This window comes from Bos grunniens, chromosome 10 (genome assembly GCF_055505025.1).
Source record: "Bos grunniens cultivar Pamir isolate PY7600 chromosome 10, Bosgru_T2T1.0, whole genome shotgun sequence".
Taxonomy (NCBI): domain Eukaryota; kingdom Metazoa; phylum Chordata; class Mammalia; order Artiodactyla; family Bovidae; genus Bos; species Bos grunniens.
Window position 1 is genome coordinate 21,352,036 of NC_141174.1, and position 19,112 is coordinate 21,371,147.

At 42.8% G+C, this 19,112-nt stretch overlaps 1 pseudogene; it reads left to right on the top strand.

The window, feature by feature from the left end:
* Window positions 1-10,216: 10,216 nt before the first annotated feature.
* On the top strand, window positions 10,217-15,864 carry LOC147364093 (large ribosomal subunit protein eL43 pseudogene; annotated as a pseudogene).
* Window positions 15,865-19,112: the final 3,248 nt, after the last annotated feature.

Here is a 19,112-nt window from a genome sequence, read left to right on the forward strand (position 1 = left end):
AAGATCGATCTCCGGCAGGCAAAAGCAATAGATCCGTAGTAACACACTCAAGCTTCCCCCCGGAAATTCGAGTGCGAGCCATTAAGTTCCGGCAAGCTGGTGTCCCCTTGGGACTTGAGACTGGTTGTGTGTGCGTGCTTTGTCGCTCAGGCTCAGTCGTGTCCGACTCTTTGGACGCCATGGACTGTAGCCAGCCAGGTTCCTCTGTCCATGGGGATTCTCCATGCAAGAATACTGGAGTGGGTTACCATGCCCTCCTTTAGGGGATCTTCCCAACCCAGGGATGAACCCAGGTCTCCTACGTTGCAGGCGGATTCTTTACCGTCTGAGCCACCTGGGAAGCCCAGTCATGTTTGTACTAATTGTCAAAGGATGTGGAACCTGTATTTATCTCCCGTGTTCTGGCTCTTAGAACACTTTCTGGCACATAAAATCAGCTCAATAAAATTAGGTTTAAAAAACCTACTTTGAAGTCAGTACTCTAACCTCTGCAGTAATCTGCGGAGTTGTTCACTTGATCAGTCATGTCCCGATTTTGCAACCCCATGAACTGTAGCACGCCAGGCTTCCCTGTCTTTCACCATCTCCTGGAGCTTGCTCAAAGTCATGTCCATTGGGTCGGTGATGCCATCCAACCATCTCCTCCTCTATCATCCCCTTCTCCTCCTGCCTTCAATCTTTCCCAGCATCAGGGTCTTTTTCCAGTGAGTCAGTTCTTTATATCAGGTTGGCCAAAGTATTGGGAGTTTCTGCTTCAGCATCAGTCCTTCCAATGAATATTCAGGACTGATTTCCTTTAGGATTGGCTGGTTTGATCTCCTTGCTGTCCAAGGGACTCTCAAGAGTCTTCTCCAACACTGCAGTTTGAAAGCATCTGGCAAAGAACATTTGGCACGCAGCCTTTTTTATAGTCCAACTCTCACATCTGTACATTACTGGAAAAACCATTGCTTTGACTATATGGACTTTTGTCAACAGAGTAATGTCTCTGCTTTTTAATCCACTGCCTAGGTTTGTCATAGCTTTTCTTCCAAGGAGCAACTGTCTTTTAATTACATGGTTGCAGTGATGGGTATTGTCACCCTGTTTATTTAACTTATATGCAGAGTGCATCATGAGAAACGCTGGGCTGGAAGAAGCACATGCTGGAATCAAGATTGCCAGGAGAAATATCAATAACCTCAAATATGCAGATGACACCACCCTTATGGAAGAAGGTGAAGAGGAATTAAAAAGCCTCTTGATGAAAGTGAAAGAGTAGAGTGAAAAAGTTGGTTTAAAGCTCAACATTTAGAAAACTAAGATCATGGAATCTGGTCCCATCACTTCATGGGAAATAGATGGGGAAACAGTGTCAGACTTTATTTTGGGGGGCTCCAAAATCACTGCAGATGGTGACTGCAGCCATGAAATTAAAGACGCTTACTCCTTGGAAGGAAAGTTATGTCCAACCTAGATAACATATTAAAAAGCAGAGATATTACTTTGCCAACAAAGGTCCGTCTAGTAAAGGCTATGGTTTTTCCAGTGGTCATGTATGGATGTGAGTTGGACTGCGAAGAGAGCTGAGCGCCGAAGAATTGATGCTTTTGAACTGTGGTGCTGGAGAAGACTCTTGAGAGTCCCTTCGACTGCAAGGAGTTCCAACCAGTCCATCCTAAAGGAGACCAGTCCTGGGTGTTTATTGGAAGGACTGCAAGGAGTTCCAACCAGTCCATCCTAAAGGAGACCAGTCCTGGGTGTTTATTGGAAGGACTGATGCTGAGGCTGAAACTCCAGTACTTTGGCCACCTCAAGAGAAGAACTGCTGCTGCTATTGCTGCTAAGTCACTTCAGTCATGTCCAACTCTGTGCGACCCCAGAGATGGCAGCCCACCAGGCTCCCCCATCCCTGGGATTCTCCAGGCAAGAACACTGGAGTGGGTTGCCATTTCCTTCTCCAATGCATGAAAGTGAAAAGTGAAAGTGAAGTCGCTCAGTCATGTCCGACCCTCAGTGACCCCATGGACTGCAGCCTACCAGGCTCCTCCGTCCATGGGATTTGCCAGGCAAGAGTACTGGAGTGGGTGCCATTGCCTTCTCTGCAAGCGAAGAGCTGACTCATTGGAAAAGACCCTGGTGCTGGGAGGGATTGGGGGCAGGAGGAGAAGGGGACCACAGAGGATGAGATGGCTGATGGCATCACTGACTCGATGCACATGAGTTTTGGTCAACTCTGGGAGTTGGTGATGGACAGGGAGGCCTAGCGTGCTGCGATTCATGGGGTCGCAAAGAGTCGGACACGACTGAGCGACTGAACTGAACTGAACTGAGTGATGGGTAGCTTAATAAAAATGGGGATAAAAAGTGCCATGAAAATTCAGGTTGAATGGTAATTGGTGTTGTGTCTTGCTATCTGTGAATCTTTAATGCTCGTGCTTTTACTACCAGATATCGTGCAATCATCAGTTGTTTATGAATGTCTGGTTTTCACTCATTCTACAACCATCCAGTATACCTTTTGGGGAATCATTAGAAGGCTCGAAAAACACAGGGATGAAAAGATATGATCCCTGCCTTTAAGAGGCTGGCATACTAGTAGGCACACATGAACCATCTAGCTTGGGAAACAGCCCCTCACGTGTGCTGTTTGCACAGATGAGTCAGAGAAAGCCTCACCTATTTTCACCTCAAACTGCACTTGACCAGTGAGACTTTTCTAGGTGACCTATAGAGGTCAGCAGGGACTTGGTTCCCTGGTGGCTCAGACAGTAAAGAATCTGCTTGCAATGTGGGAGACTCGGGTTCTGTCCCTAGGTCAGGAAGATCCCCTGGAAGAGGGCATGGCAACCCACTCCAGTATTCTTGCCTGGAGAATCCCATGGACAGAGGAGCCTGGTGGGTCCCAAAGAGTTGGACACGACTGAAGCAACTAGGCCACACAGAGAGTTAGAGAATGTAAAACTGGGAAAAAAGCTTCAGATCACCCATGTTTGACTGAGATCCTCCTTTTATGAAAAGGATAGATAAGGCCAGAGTAGAAAGGTGACATGCCCAAGGTCACACAGCTGGTTAGTGGAAGATTCTGGACTGAAATCCAGTTACTCTGACCACCAGTTAAGACAGTCCTTCTGTTTACTTTCAGTTTTAAGGGTGAGTGGGAACCATTATTTTTTCCCAAGGGTGATAAACTCTGCATGTCTCTATGAGTGTAGGTGAGGAAACAAGCCTCTGAGAGTTTGTAACATTTGTAACAAATGTTTAAAACAGTTTTTGGCATTTGTAACAATGCAAGGTGAATACCTACTAAGAATGCTTATCTAATGAACAGATGGATGTGTGTGAACAAGGAGAAGGGGAGCCGCCATATGTACAATATTATCTGACTCAACACAAACAGACAAACCAGGGACACATTAATGTTGCTGCTGCTGTTGCTGCTGCTGTCGCTTCAGTCGTGTCCGACTCTGTGCGACCCCATAGACGGCAGCCAATCAGGCTCCTCCGTCCCTGGGATTCTCCAGGCAAGAACACTGGAGTGGGTTGCCATTTCCTTCGCCAATGCAGGAAAGTGAAAAGTGAAAGTGAAAGCGCTCAGTCGTGTCCAACTCTTCGAGACCCCATGGACTGCAGCCCACCAGGCTCCTCCATCCATGGGATTTTCCAGGCAAGAGTGCTGGAGTGGGGTGACATTAATGTTAGCACACATTAATGTTTGTCCCCTGAGTACAAAGCCTGGGTGAGGGAGAACATATCTGTGGGTGACGTCTGTAAGCACCAGGTGTGCAGGGAGTCCAGTCTGTGATCCCAGGATTAGCCTTACCCTCCTGGGGCTTCATTTCATTATCTTCCTGAACATTAAATAACTAGATCTCTAAGGATTATCTCAGATCTATGTCATATCACAGACCTCAAGGAGGGAATGGACTTCATTTCACGGACATGTCTCGTGGTCTTGTGACACTGTACCCTTTTGTGTATGGGGGGGGGGCGGGGGGGGTCTCTTGCTGAAAATTGTATTGGGTAGAAAAGGAGCATCCCTACCTCTTAATATCCAATGCGTCTGGCTCCACTCCCAAATCCCAAGGCCCATTTCTCTCCTCTGTTCATGAGAAATGAGAACTTGGAAAAAAGCTAAAGGGTTTGGTTTTGAACTGCCCATAGCTGATGAAATAGCTTTGGGCTGTTTAAATTTTTAGCACCTAGCTGGCCATTTATTTCATTTCATATCCCAATCCATACCTAGTGAAATCAAAGTCCTGTGACTATTTATTCTCTCAACTGTCATGAAAAGTGGCCCCCTCCCCCAGATGGAGCTGATTTCTTTGATTACATTTCACACTGCCATTCTGAGGCCACCTGCCACTACTCAGGACTAGATCTGCACCAAAGCTTCTGTGCTGCTGTGTCAGGTAGACAACGAGGCACAGGGGAGGGGAGTGGAAAAAGAATACCAGTGGAGAACAGTTCATCTCTTTTGGAAACTACTTTCTGGCACTTGACAAGTCAGTTAAGGAGAGTAACTGACTAAAGGTTTGCTGGGCAAATTCTGCTACCTGCTTCCAACATCTGAGAGCAGGCTTAGCTGCTCTAGCTGGGTCTGTGATCCCTAGCACAAGGAACTATAATAACATGACTGGAGGGCATCCTTGGTGCTGAGTTAAATTACAATTTGTTTCCCAAGAAATGAGAATTAACCTGAGCTTAATTCCTATCCGTAGAAAATAAGAATCAGATTAATTAAAAGGTTATACACCCTGACTCCCCATGACTTTCACTGACATTCTTGTAGGGAATAGGCTCATTTAAGTTCATCTTGATCTCATCAACTAATGGATTGTTGTTGTGTAGTTGCTCAGTTGTGTCCTATTCCTTGGGACCCCATGGACTGTAGCCCGTCAGGCTCCTCTGTCTATGGGATTCTCCAGGCAAAAATATTGGAGTGGGTTGCCATTTCCTTCTCCAGGGGGTCTTCCCAATCCAAGGATCAAACCCATCTCCTGCGTTGATAGGTGGATTCTTTACCACTGAGCCACCAGGGACACCCACAACTAATGGACGTGAGATTTAAATTCAGATTCCAGCTCTTCTGCTCAGCTTGGCTCTGTGGTGCATTGCAGGGCACAGAATCACACCCGGTGCTGGGGACCAGCCTCCTGATAGGCACAAGGTTACAGCGGGAATGTAAGTTCTGTGAAGAAAAAGGTGCTAGCAATGGAAACATTCAGTCTGACGCTGGTCAGGATGAGGTGGACTGAAATACAGTCCCCAGCTTTGGGAAATTTGCAAAGCAATCACTGATCAGTTTTGGTGTGTTTCACCTATGAGTTAAGGAAAGGTACAAAACGCACTTTATTGGCAGCAGAAACATTAGAGAGCCTGGACTGATAAAATGTTAGGAAGTCACCAGTCAGGCAGACCAGCGGGTTTCTTCTTTGGACAAATTCCAGCAGAAAAGGAAATGGAAAGGATTAATTCATGTGCCGATTCACTGAGTGATTGTAAAGAACAATATTGCATAGGAATCTGGAATGTCAGGTCCATGAATCAGGGTAAATTGTAAGTGGTCAAACAGGAGATGGCAAGAGTGAACATTGACATCTTAGGAATCAGTGAACTAAAATGAATGGAAATGGGCAAATTTAATTCAGATGACCATTATGTCTACTACTGTGGGCAAGAATCCGTTAGAAGAAATGTAGTAGCCCTCATAGTCAACAGAAGAGTCTGAAATGCAGTACTTGAGTGCAGTCTCAAAAAGGACAGAATGATGTCGGCTGATTACCATTCAAGCTCACTCTAACAGAAGTCTATGCCCCAAGCAATAATGCCGAAGAAAGCTTAAATTGATGAGTTCTATGAAGACCTACAGGACCTTCTAGAGCTAACACCAAAGAAGGTGTCCTTTTCATCATGGGGGGGATTGGAATGTAAAAGTAGGAAAGCAACAGTTACCTGGAATAACAGGCAAGTTTGGCCTTGGACTACAAAATGAAGCAGGGAAAAGGCTAACAGAGTTTTGCCAAGAGAACACACTGGTCATAGCAAACACCCTCTTTCAACAACACAAGAGGTGACTCTACACATAGACATCATCAGATGGTCAACACCAAAATCAGATTAATTATATTCTTTGCAGCCAAAGATGGAGAAGCTCTATACAGTTAGCAAAAACAAGACAAAGAGCTGACTGTGGCTCAGATCATGAACTCCTTATTGCAAAACTTAGGCTTAAATTGAAGAAATACAGAAAACCAGTTGGCCATTCAGGTATGACCTAAATCAAATCCCTTGTGAGTATACAGTGGAAGTGACAAACAGATGCTCTTCCATATGATCTGCTCTGTTTCCAGTGATTACTAATGCATTCTTCATTTTATATACTGGGTTTTTCAGCTGCCAAATTTATGTTTGGTTCTTTTTTAGAGTTTCAATATCCTTGTTAAAGTATTCTGTTCATTAATTTTATTGCTAAGCCGATTGAACTGGGTTTCTGAGTTTTCTTGTACCTCGTTGAGTTTCTTTGTGATAGCTATTTTGAATTCTTTATCAATTAGATTGGTGGTTCATTATTAAAGAATCCACCTTCCAATGCAGGAGACAGGTTTAATCCCTGGATTGTGAAGATCCCCTGGAGAAGGAAATAGTAACACTCTCCAGTATTCTTACTTGGGAAATCCCATGCAGAAAGGAGCCTGTTGGGCTACAGTCCATGGCATCACAAAAGAGCTGGCCATGACTTAGCAACCAAAAACAACAATCAGTTAGATTGCAGTATTCCATGATTTTAAGTTTGGTTTCTGGAAAACTATCATTTTCTTTCTGTGGAACAGTGTTACTGTGGGTATTTATAGTGTTTGGTAAGTTGTTCATCTACTGATGCATTTCAAGTAACAAATACCCTTCTACTTGATTCTAATGATTCATTAGAAATTAAAGGCTTTTATTCTGTTTTCCCGTTGCTGTTGTTGTTGTTCATCCCTCAGTCCTGTCTGACTCTTTGCAACCCCATGGACTTGGGAAGATCCCCTGGAAGACGAAATGGCAAACCACTCCAGTATTCTTGCCTGGAGAATCCCATGGACAGAGGAGCCTGGTGGGCCACAGTCCATAGGGTTGTAAAGAGTTGGACATGACTGAAGTGACTTAGCACACACACACACGTATGCAAAAAGAGCCCCTCAATTTTTAGGGCAAGATTTCCTCTAGCATCAGTTCAGTCACTCGGCCACGTCCGACTCTCTGTGACCCCATGGACTGCAACACGCCAGGCTTCACTGTCCTTCACCATCTCTCAAAGCTTGCTCAAACTCATGTCCATCAAGTCAGTGATGCCATCCAACCATCTCATCCTCTGTCATCCCCTTCTCCTCCTGCCTTCAATCTTTCCCAGCATCAGGGTCTCCCAATGAGTCAGTTCTTCACATAAGGTGGTCAAAGTATTGGAGTTTTAGCATCAGTCCATCCAATGAATATTCAGGACTGATTTCATTTAGGATTGACTGGTCTGATCTCTTCACAGTGTAAGGGACTCTGAAGAGTCTTCTTCAACACTATAGTTTAAGGCATCAATTCTTTGGCACTCAGCTTTTTTTATGGTCCAACTCTCACATCCATACATGACTACTGGAAAAAACCATAGCTTTGACTATATGGACCTTTGTTGGCAAAGTAATGTCTCTGCTTTTTAATATGCTGTCTAGGTTGGTCATAGCTTTTCTTCCAAGGAGCAAATGTCTTTTAATTTCATGGCTTCAGTCACCATCTGCAGTGATTTTGGAGCCCAAGAAAATAAAGTCTGTTTTCTAGTAGGTGGCACTATATAGCACAAGGTTTTGGTTTCTCTTGCTTGAGCTGCCTCTGGCTAGAATTGAGTGTTGCCAATTTATACCCTTCACTTCCTCTGTCAGAGGTGTCACCCTGAGGCCTTGTTATGGCTTCTTGTGCCTCTAGAGTCAGTGGTGCCTTGGTATTGCCAGTATCACTGGAGTTTCTGCCTGGGGCACCAGGATGGTGGGCTCTTCTGCCATGTGTAGGATCTCCTGAGTGTTGGGTTCTGCTGCTGCTGGGAGAGAGGGAGGCTGGAGGCCTGGAGAGATGAGAGCCAGGATGCATGAGAGCCTCTGCGGTGTTCAGTGTTTTAAGCTTCATAGGCTCTGCTGCTGTGGGATTGGAGGAAAGGCTCTGGCATCATGTGTACCTCAGTGGCTGGATGGTCAGTGTCCCAGGCCCCACTGCCACTGCTGCCCAGTTACCTGTGGCCACAGGTGCACACGTAACTGCAGCCTGGAGGCTAGAGTTGAACATACCACCTGCCCTGCTATTGCTGCATTCTCTGGAGAGCCGGGGTTGTGGGTACCAGCTCCACTATTCCCCTGGCCCCACCTCCTCTGTCTGTTCCAGTCCACCCACCTTTAGATGTACGGGTATGTGGAGTTCGTTGGCATCCTCGTATGTTTGGTAGAAGCACCTCTGTCGAGTTGTGGATGTTCTACTGGGTGTATAACGAAGGGGAGACACTGTGTCATTCTGCCATGCTGCTGTTGTCACAAGACTCCATCTCTTAATGGCAAAATGGCAAGATCACCTAGCATAAGAAAATGTGGGTTGGGAGATGTCATTGGAAAATATTATGTCAGATATATATATGTGTGTGTGTGTGTGTGTGTGTGTGTTTATGTATATACACAAAGAGAAATAGTTTTTTTCCCCCAAAGAACAACAATATTAGTAAATTAGTCTCAACTTTTTTTCTGTTCTTTCTCAAGAATCAAGGTTTTCCCCCTGTGAGTGTCACTTCCTTCTCCTCTCCTCAGTATTTTGTAATAGCACACATGACTGCTATACACAAAAACATATTCTTAGATCAGGTAACTACTGAAGGCAAAATGGCAGGTCTATGCAGTTCCTCACCTTAGTACGTGGACTTTTATAAAGAAGAGAATGGTTTGGCTTCTCAGGTTTTATTGCTAATCAAAAAATAGAGAATGAGGTATTGTCCCTAAAATTTAGATGCTACATGGATCTTGGTTTACTGGGTTTTTCCTAGAATTCTGAAGCAGATTTGCCAGTACTCTAGTGCCCTTTTTCCTGAATGTCAACTAATAACTTTTACTGTTTATTTTTTATTGCTATCTTCGTGTTGTCTTCTGCTATTGAAGGAACATTCGTACTGCATGCTTGAACTTATATTAGTAGGTAACCAAGTGCAATTTTGAATGTAACACAAAGACTTCGGAATTAATGGGGTGGGTGTTCTCTTAATGTAGCCCAGGGCCAGAGAAAGAAGGTGCCTCATACTCTAGTTAACTTCAGTTTGCTATAATGTAGTTGGATTACTAGACGCTTTCAGTCAAAGAGTGCTGCTCCTAATTCTGTCCACCTCCAAGGTAACCCTGCTTTCCACAGGTAATTACATATAACTCTAGACACACGTGGATCCCTCAGCATCTTGCAGCATATAGTGCTTCCCAAACCCTGTGTCCCATTTCTATACCTTTTGGTAATATCTGTGCACTACTTTACCATCGACATTGGTTTTCTATTGTTGGGGTAACAAATTACCACAAACTTAGTGGCTTAATTTTTTTTTTTTTTATTTCACAGTTCTGGAGGTCTGAGTCTGATGTGGGTCTCACTGGGCTAAAATCAGGGTGTTGTCAGGGTTGTATTCCTTTCTGCAGGCCCTAAGAGAGACTTTCTCTCCTTGCCTTCCCTGGCTTCTGGAGGCCATTCACTTTCATAGGCTTTTGGCCACTTCCTCTACCTGCAAAGCCAACCATGGAAGTTAAGCCCTTCTCACATCTTGTTGCATCACTCTGACCTTTTCTTCTGCCTCCCCTTTCCACTTTTAAAGACCCAAGTGACTACACTAGGGCCACTAGATCATCAAGGATAATTTTCCTATTTGAAGAATAGCTGTTTACTACCTAAATTCCATCTCTTAATTCCTTTTTGCTGCATAATATAACATATTCACAGTTTGCAGTGATTAAAATGTGGACATCTCTGGGCAGGGGGTGGGGGGGTGGGAAGTGGGTGAGAAGAGGAATTATTTTTCCACAAAAATATTTTTATTATTTTGGAGAAGTCTGAGCATACCACCAATTCTGAGCACACCACCAATAGGATAGGGAAAATGTAGAAATATCTCACAAATAATGATCATCATCATTATAATCTTCCATTAAGAAGCAAGGCCTCTCAGCTCTTGGGCTCAGATCTAGGTTGCATTAACATGGCAAAACGCACCAAGGTCGGAATTGTGGGCAAATACAGGACCCGTTAAGGTGCCTCCCTCAGGAAAATGGTGAAGAAAATTGAAATCAGCCAGCATGCCAAGTATACCTACCCCTTCTGTGGCAACACCAAGATGAAGAGATGAGCTGTGGGCATTTGGAACTGTGGTTCCTGCATGAAAACTGTAGCTGGTGGGGCCTGGACATGCACACCACTTCTGGTGCCACAGTAAAGTCTGCCATTAGAAGACGGACGGAACTGAAGGACCAGCTGAAGCACCACCATTTGATAATGTTGCTATGCTATGCTAAGTCACTTCAGTCGTGTCCGACTCTGTGTGACCCCATAGACAGCAGCCCACCAAGCTCCCCCGTCCCTGGGATTCTCCAGGCAAGAACACTGGAATGGGTTGCCATTTCTTTCTCCAATGCATGAAAGTGAAAAGAGAAAGTGAAGTCGCTCAGTCGTGTCCGACTCTTAGAGACCCCATGGACTGCAGCCTACCAGGCTCCTCCACCCATGGGATTTTTCAGGCAAGAGTACTGGAGTGGGGTGCCATTGCCTTCTCCGGATAATGTTGCTAGCCTATAATAAATGGGCTAATTTATGTAACAACAACAACAACAAAAACAAGGCCTCTTAAATATGTTTGAACGGTAAATGACACACAATTGATATTCATCAATTCACTGAAATACTTACTGATATTAAGTATTTAACATCATACTTATAGAACCATCTATAGTTCAGTCGTGTCCAACTCTTTGCGACCCCATGAACCACAGCACGCCAGGCCTCCCTGTCCATCACCAACTCCTGGAGTTCACTCAAATCTATGTCATTGTGTCAGTGATGCCATCCATCCATCTCATCCTCTGTCATCCCCTTCTCCTCCTGCCCTCAATCTTTCCCAGCATCAGGGTCTTTTCAAATGAGTCAGCTCTTCGCATCAGGTGGCCAAAGTATTGAAGTATCAGCTTCAGCATCAGTCCCTCCAGTGAACACCCAGGACTGATCTCCTTTACGACGGACTGGTTGGACCTCCTTGCAGTCCAAGGGACTCTCAAGAGTCTTCTCCAACACCACAGTTCAAAAGCATCAATTCTTCGATGCTCAGCTTTCTTTATAGTCCAACTCTCACATCCATACATGACTACTGGAAAAACCATAGCCTTGACTAGACAGACCTTTGTTGGCAAAGTAATGTCTCTGCTTTTGAATATGCTGTCTAGGTTGGTCATAACTTTCCTTCCAAGGAACAAGCGTCTTTTAATTTCATGGCTGCAAACACCATCTGCAGTGATTTTGGAGCCCAGAAAAGTAGTCAGCCACTGTTTCCACTGTTTCCCCATCTATTTGCCATGCATTGATGGGACCGGATGCCATGATCTTAGTTTTCTGAATGTTGAGCATTAAGCCAACTTTTTCTCTCTCCTCTTTCACTTTCATCAAGAGGCTCTTTAGTTCTTCTTCATTTTCTGCTCTAAGGGTGGTGTCATCTGCATATCTGAGGTTGTTGATATTTCTCCCTGCAATCTTGATTCCAGCTTGTGCTTCATGCAGCCTGGCATTTCACATGATGTACTCTGCATATAAGTTAAATAAACAGGGTGACAATATACAGCCTTAACGTACTCCTTTTCCTATTTGGAACCAGTCTGTTGTTCCATGTCCAGTTCTAACTGTTGCTTCCTGACCTGCATACAGATTTCTCAAGAGGCAGGTCAGCTGGTCTGGTATTCCCATCTCTTTCAGAATTTTCCACAGTTTTTTGTGATCCACACAGTCAAAGACTTTTACATAGTCAATAAAGCAGAAATAGATGTTTTTCTGGAACTCTCTTGCTTTTTCAATGATCCAGCGGATGTTGGTAATTTGATCTCTGGTTTCTCTGCCTTTTCTAAAAGCAGCTTAAACATCTGGAAGTTCACTGTTCATGTATTGCTGAAGCCTGGCTTGGAGAATTTTGAGCATTACTTTAGTAGTGTGTGAGATGAGTGCAATTGTGCAGTAGTTTGAGCATTCTTTGGCATTGCCTTTCTTTGGGATTGGAATGAAAACTGACCTTTTCTAGTCCTGTGGCCACTGCTGAGTTTTTCAAATTTGCTGACAACTGCAAGTTACCACTTAACATTAAAATTTTTTTCAACCTTCATAGCATCCAAAGAAACATGAATCAGTGAGATCTCTCCTTTTTTTTTTTTTTTGCTGTGCCAGGTCTTTAGTGTGGCATGCAAATTCTTAGTTGTGGCATCTGGGATCTAGTTCCTAGACCAGGGATCAAGCCCCAGCCCCCTGCATTGAGAATGTGGAGTCTTCACCACTGGATCAACAGGGAAGTCACTTCCACTGTATAATCGTAGGGATTTGATTTAAACCAAACCTTAATGGTCTGGTGGCAGACAGAGTGCCTGAAGAACTATGGATGGAGGTTCGTAACACTGTATAGGAGGCAGTGATCAAAACCATCCTCCAGAAAAAGAAATGCATAAAGGTAAAATGGTTGTCTGAGGAGGCCTTACAAATAGCTGAGAAAAGAAGAGAAGTGAAAGGCAAAGGAGAACAGGAAAGATATACCCATCTGAATGCAGAGTTCCAAAGAATATCAGGGAGAGGTAAGAAAGCCTTCCTCAGTGATCAATGCCAAGAGATAGAGGAAAATAATAAAATGGGAAAAACTAGAGATCTCTTCAAGAAAATTAGATACCAAGGGAACATTTCATGCAAAGATAGGCACAATAAAGGACAGAAACGGTATGGACCTAACAGAAGCAGAAGATATTAAGAAGAGGTGGCAAGATTACACAGAAGAACTATACAAAAAAGATCTTAATAACCCAGATAACCACGATGGTGTGATCACTGACCTAGAGCCAGACATCCTGAAGTGCAAAGTCACATGGGCCTTAGGAAGGATCACTACAAACAAAGCTAGTGGAGGTGACAGAATGCTAGCTGAGTTATTTCAAATCCTAAAAGATGATGCTATGAAAGTGCTGCACTCAATATGTCAGCAAATTTGGAAAACTCAGCAGTGGCCACAGGACTGGAAAAGATCAGTTTTCATTCCAATCCCAAAGAAAGGCAATGCCAAAGAATGTTCAAACTATCACACAATTTCAGTCATCTCACATGCTACCAAACTAATGCTCAAAATTCTCCAAGCTAGGCTTCAAAAGTACATGAACCGAGAATGTCCAGATGTTCAAGCTGGATTTAGAAACGGCAGAGGAACCAGAGATCAAAATGCCAACATCCGCTGGATCATAGAAAAAGCAAAAGAATTCCAGAAAAACATCTACTTCTGCTTTGTTGACTACGCTAAAGCCTTTGACTGTGTAGACCACAACAAACTATGGAAAATTCTTCAAGAGATGGGAATACCATACCACCATACCTGCCTCCTGAGAAATCTGTATGCAGGTCAAGAGGCAACAGGTAGAACTGGACATGGAACAACAGACTGTTTCCAAATTGAAAAAGAAGTACTTCAAGGCTGTATATTGTCACCCTGCTTATTTAACTTATATGCAGAGTACATCATGTGAAATGCCAGGCTGCATGAAGCACAAGCTGGAATCAAGATTGCAGGGAGAAATATCAACAACCTCAGATATGCAGATGACACCACCTTCAGAGCAGAAGGTGAAGAGGAACTCAGGAGCCTCTAGATGAAAGTGAAAGAGGTGAGTGAAAAGCTGGCTTAAAACGCAACATTCAGGAAACTAAGATCATGGGATCAGGTCCTATCACTTCATGGCAAATAGATGGGGAAAGAATGGAAACAGTGACAGACTATATTTTCTTGGGCTCCAAAATCACTGCAGATGGTGACTGCAGCTGTGAAATTAAAAGATGCTTGCTCCTTGGAAGAAAAGCTATGACTGACCTAGAGAGCATATTAAAAAGCAGAGACATTACTTTGCCAACAAAGGTTGGTATAGTCAAAGCTATGGTTTTTCCAGTAGTCATGTATGGATATGAGAGTTGGACCATAAATAAAGCTGAGCACTGAAGCACTGAAGCTTTTAAACTGTGGTGTTGGAGAAGACTCTTGGGAGTAGCTTGGACTGCAAGGAGATCAAAACGAGTCAATCCTAAAGGAAATCAATCCTGAGTAATCATTGTAAGAACTGATGATGATGCTGAAGCTTCAGTACTTTGGTCACCTGATTCGAAGAGCTGAGTCACTGGAAAAGACCCTGATGCTGGGAAAGATTTAAGGCAAGAGAAGAAGGGGACGACAGAGGATGAGATGGTTGGATGGTATCACTGACTCAACGGACATGAGTTTGAGCAAGCTCCAGGAGTTGGTGTTGGACAGGGAAGCCTGACGTGCTGCAGTTCATGTGATCGCAAAGAGTTGGAAAAAACTGAGCAACTGAACTGAACTGAAGAGAACGAAGTTAGTGAAAATGTACAAAAACAGATGCTCATTCACATAATTAAGTTATGAATTAACTTAATGGGAATTCAATAAACTTATCAAAATTTATATGAATATCCCTTTTGACCTAACATTTGGACCTCTGCAAAGTAATAGATGTTCTTTATGATATTATCTGTAATTTTGAAGAAAAGAAAAAGAGATAACCTGTATGTAAAAAAAAGCACTGATGTTTATAACTTATGATATATCTACATATTAGGCTAATACCCATCCCTTTACAAATGTATGGGTAGAGGACTTCTAGTTCTGGCCAATATGGAGTACCTTCATCCCATCCAAGTACTTACTCTTATCAAATAGAGGAAGACTTTAAAGTGGAAAGATAAGAGACTGCTTAGTGAAGTGAACTCGCTCAGTGGTGTCCGACTCTTTGCGACCTGGTGGACTGTAGCCCACCAGGCTCCTCTGTCCATGGGATTCTCCAGGCAAGAATACTGGAGTGGGTTGCCATTTCCTTCTAGGGACCCTATATATAAGAAATGAGATGAAGCAGTCACTTGGATTCTGGATAGTTCTTCATTTCCTGTTGCATAGAAATCTTTTGGTATATATTAATAGCAAAGTATATTTAAAAACAAAGTCTTTTGTGGCACAGACAGATTATCCCAGTCCTCTACAGAGTTACTCCTTGGTTTTGGATCTGATATACTTGTGGACAGGATGACTGAGAACCAGATGATATTCCTGGAGGAGTACCATGCTTCTTCAGAAGCATTCTTACTATAAAAAATTTTATCTATGTAAGTGGATGAGAAATATAATCGTTTTTATTAACAAGTTTCTTGTTCTACTTGAAAGTCATTTACATAGAAGCTGTTGGGACATGTGGACCACATAGCAGCTACTGAAGAAATCCTTTTGAACAGCAGTCGAATTTAAATGGCTTGGAGGATGATGACATTTTTGAGAGTGGAAAAAGACTAAATTTCCTTATCAATTCTTTCACAAGATCAGGTTTCTCCAGAATTTACCATGTCCATTACTGCACTCTCTTCCTCAGCTTTCCCTGCTCTTCCCTACTGCCATCCCTTTTCCTGTTGGTCTTCCTGTTTAGCAGTAGCAATAGCCCTACTTCCCCAGGAGCGGCTCTAGAATGTAGCTTTATTGCTATCAGTAATACAAGTGCAGTGCATGGGCCCGTCAGCAACAATGGCCTGGTCTGCCTTAGACCATTTGTGGACCTGAGTTTGCTCTAGCTTCATTGTTACTGTGGTTGGCTCTCTGGCTGTCCCAGATTTTGTGAGCAGCTTTAATTACTCAGCCTCCATTCCATACTTGAAAGCAAGAACTTAAGACTTGCATAATATTTATAAAATACGTACTAGGTGATAGGATCTGGTACTGCAGAAATGAACAAGACACAGAGCCCTTTTTGTCAAAGAATTCACAGTAGAGTTGGGAAGAACTGACAACTAGAGAAATAACTAAAGGACTTCTACTACCAATAGTGATAGACTAGGTAATTCAGATCAAACTCTGAGAAAACTAGACCATCTAGATAGAATATATAGTAAGAAATCTACCTTAGGGCATAAAATATGTAACAAGATAGAGAATAATTATCAGGCTGAGAACAGAGAGAAGAAAGGAATTCAGAGTTGAGCATGGCATTTAGAGTTGTTTTTCCTTGAGAATATTTCTGCCATGAGCTCAATGTTTGTAACTCCTCCAAATTCATCTTGAAACCTAATCCCTATTGAGATGGATTTTGGAGGTGGTTTTGGGAGTTGATTAGTCATGAAAGTGGAGCCCTCATGAATGGAATTACTGCCTTTGTACGGGAAGCTCAAGAGAGCCCTCTTGTTCCTTCTTGCCACATGAGGTTATAGCTAGAAAACTCTGTGAGCCAGGAACTGGGCTCTTACCAGACACTGAATCTGTCGGCACTATGGTCTTGGACTTCTCAGCTCAGAACTGTAAGAAATAAATTACTGTTGTAAATAAGCCACCCAGTGTATGGTATTTGGTTATAGCAGCCAAATACAAATGGACTAAATCAATTTCTGCTTTTAAAAGTGCAGCTGACTGACACTTATAGGAACTTCAGCCCAGAATCCATTCACTTCGTAAATCAGTTGCAAATTCCTTAAAATATTAAACATAGAGTTGCCATGTGACTCAGCAATTCATATACCCAAAAGAAATTAAAACATCCACACAAAACCTAGTACATACATATGCACAGCAGCAATATTTATAATAACCAAAGTGGAAATAGTCCAAACGCCATTAACTGATAAATAAATAAACAAAAATGGTATATCCATTTGATGGAATACTATTAACAATAAAAAAGAATAAAGTATTGACACATGCTACCACACAATGAAGCTTGAAAATATGCTAACTGAAGGAATCTAGTCACAAAAGACCACATACTGTGCTATTCTTTTTATGAAAAGTCTAGAAAAAGCAAAGCCTGGAAACCAAAAGTAGATTAGCAGTTCTCTAGAGTTGGGAAGGGAGTGAGGAGTGAGTACTACTTGGAACAGGATTTCTTTATGGCATAAAGTTGTTTGGATAAAACTGTTCTATGATTAGATTATGGTGAAAGTTGCAGAACTCTACAAGTGTACTAAAACTCTTGAACTGTAAGTACGCTTTAAACAGGTGAATTTTATGGCATGTAATTATATCTCACTGTTTTTAAAAAATCTAATTATTTCAATCCCTGAATTTGGATCAAAATATTTTGGATTGCCATTGCCTCTGGGCACTGGCAGAAGGAAAAGAAGCGAAATGCTCTCTGGATAATGAAAATGTCATCTTGGGCCAGAAATTAATTCTGATTCTGCAAATACAGTATTCAATAAAAATTTTTAAATAGCTAGGAATACAAAGAGATAAGGTAACATAAACAAGAAGCAGCAGAAAGAACAAATATTAGATCTGTGGGGACTCCAGCTATTAGAGCTAGCTAATTATTATAGTAGGCACAGACTTAGAAAACTATGCTTAATAGATTTAAGATAAAAGACAAGATTTTAAGTTTTGGCAAAGAACTGGAAGCTATAAAAGACATAGTAAGTTTGAAAAAGAACCAAACAGAATTCTAATATGAAAAATATAATGACAAGTGTTTAAGACTGAGAAGGCAATGGCACCCCACTCCAGTACTCTTGCCTGGAAAATCCCATGGATGGAGGAGCCTGGTAGGCTGAAGTCCATGGGGTCACTAGGAGTCAGACGCGACTGAGCAACTTCACTTTCACTTTTCACTTTCATGCATTGGAGAAGGAAATGGCAACCCACTCCAGTGTTCTTGCCTGGAGAATCCCAGGGACGGAGGAGCCTGGTGGGCTGCTGTCCATGGGGTCGCACAGAGTCGGACACGACTCACGTGACTTAGCAGTAGCAGTTTAAGATTCAGTAGATAAAAACAGTAAGAAATGAAACACAACTGAATAGAGAATTACTAAACTGAAAGAAAGTTCTGAAAAAAAAAATCCAGAATAAAACATGGAGACATGAAAGGATTAAGACAGTGATGAGAGGGTTAAATAAAGAGACAGTGATGGGAGGGTTAAATATAAAGAGGTGGTGGTTTAGTTGCTAAGCTGTGTCTGACTCTTGCGATCCCATGGACTGTAGCTTGCCAGACTCTTCTGACCGTGGGGTTCTCCAGATGAGAATATTGGAGTGGGTTGCCATTTCCTCCTCCAGAGGATCTTCCTGACCCAGGAATCGAACCTGCATTGCAGGCAGATTCTTTACCCACTGAGCCATGAGGGAATCCCAGATAAAAAGAGGATGATGTGAGAAAATCTAACTTACATACAACTGAAGTTCTAGAACACAAGTAAAAAATGTATGGAACAAAAGCAACATTTGAACAAAACAATGGTGAGAATTTGCCAAATCTCATGAAAGATAAGCTGCAAACTCAAAAAATGCTACAAGCTACACACAGAATAGATGTAGCTGTGGTGGTAGTCGTAATGATAGTAATAATAACAACAATAACATAAATACACATCATGGAAAATTTGCCAAAAGCAGTGAAAAGGAAAATAACCATGAAAGCAATCAGGGGAAATTTTTTAGGTCACCTCACATACTAATAGTGTTAGGGGAAGCACACTGATTGAAACCGCCCACCCTGGCCAGGCACCATAGTAACAATTTGCATGAGTTGTTTTATGACAGGAGATCCTGATAAGGAATGCAGAACTAATAAGCCACCACCAACCGGAAGAGTTCGGGAAAGGTCGAAAGGACACACCGCGTGTCCGTCCACTTCCCAGAATCCCTCTTGCCAGCATCCATCTTGGCTGAGCGATGTGTGAGCCACCAGGGAAGACTCTGAATTAGAATGATTGGCCAAAGACCACCCGGAAACTAATCCCATCACCATAAAACCCGAGACTGCGAGCCACGCAGCAGAGCAGTTCTCCTGGGTTCCCTTACCCTACTGCTCTCCACCCGGGTGCCCTTTCCCAATAAA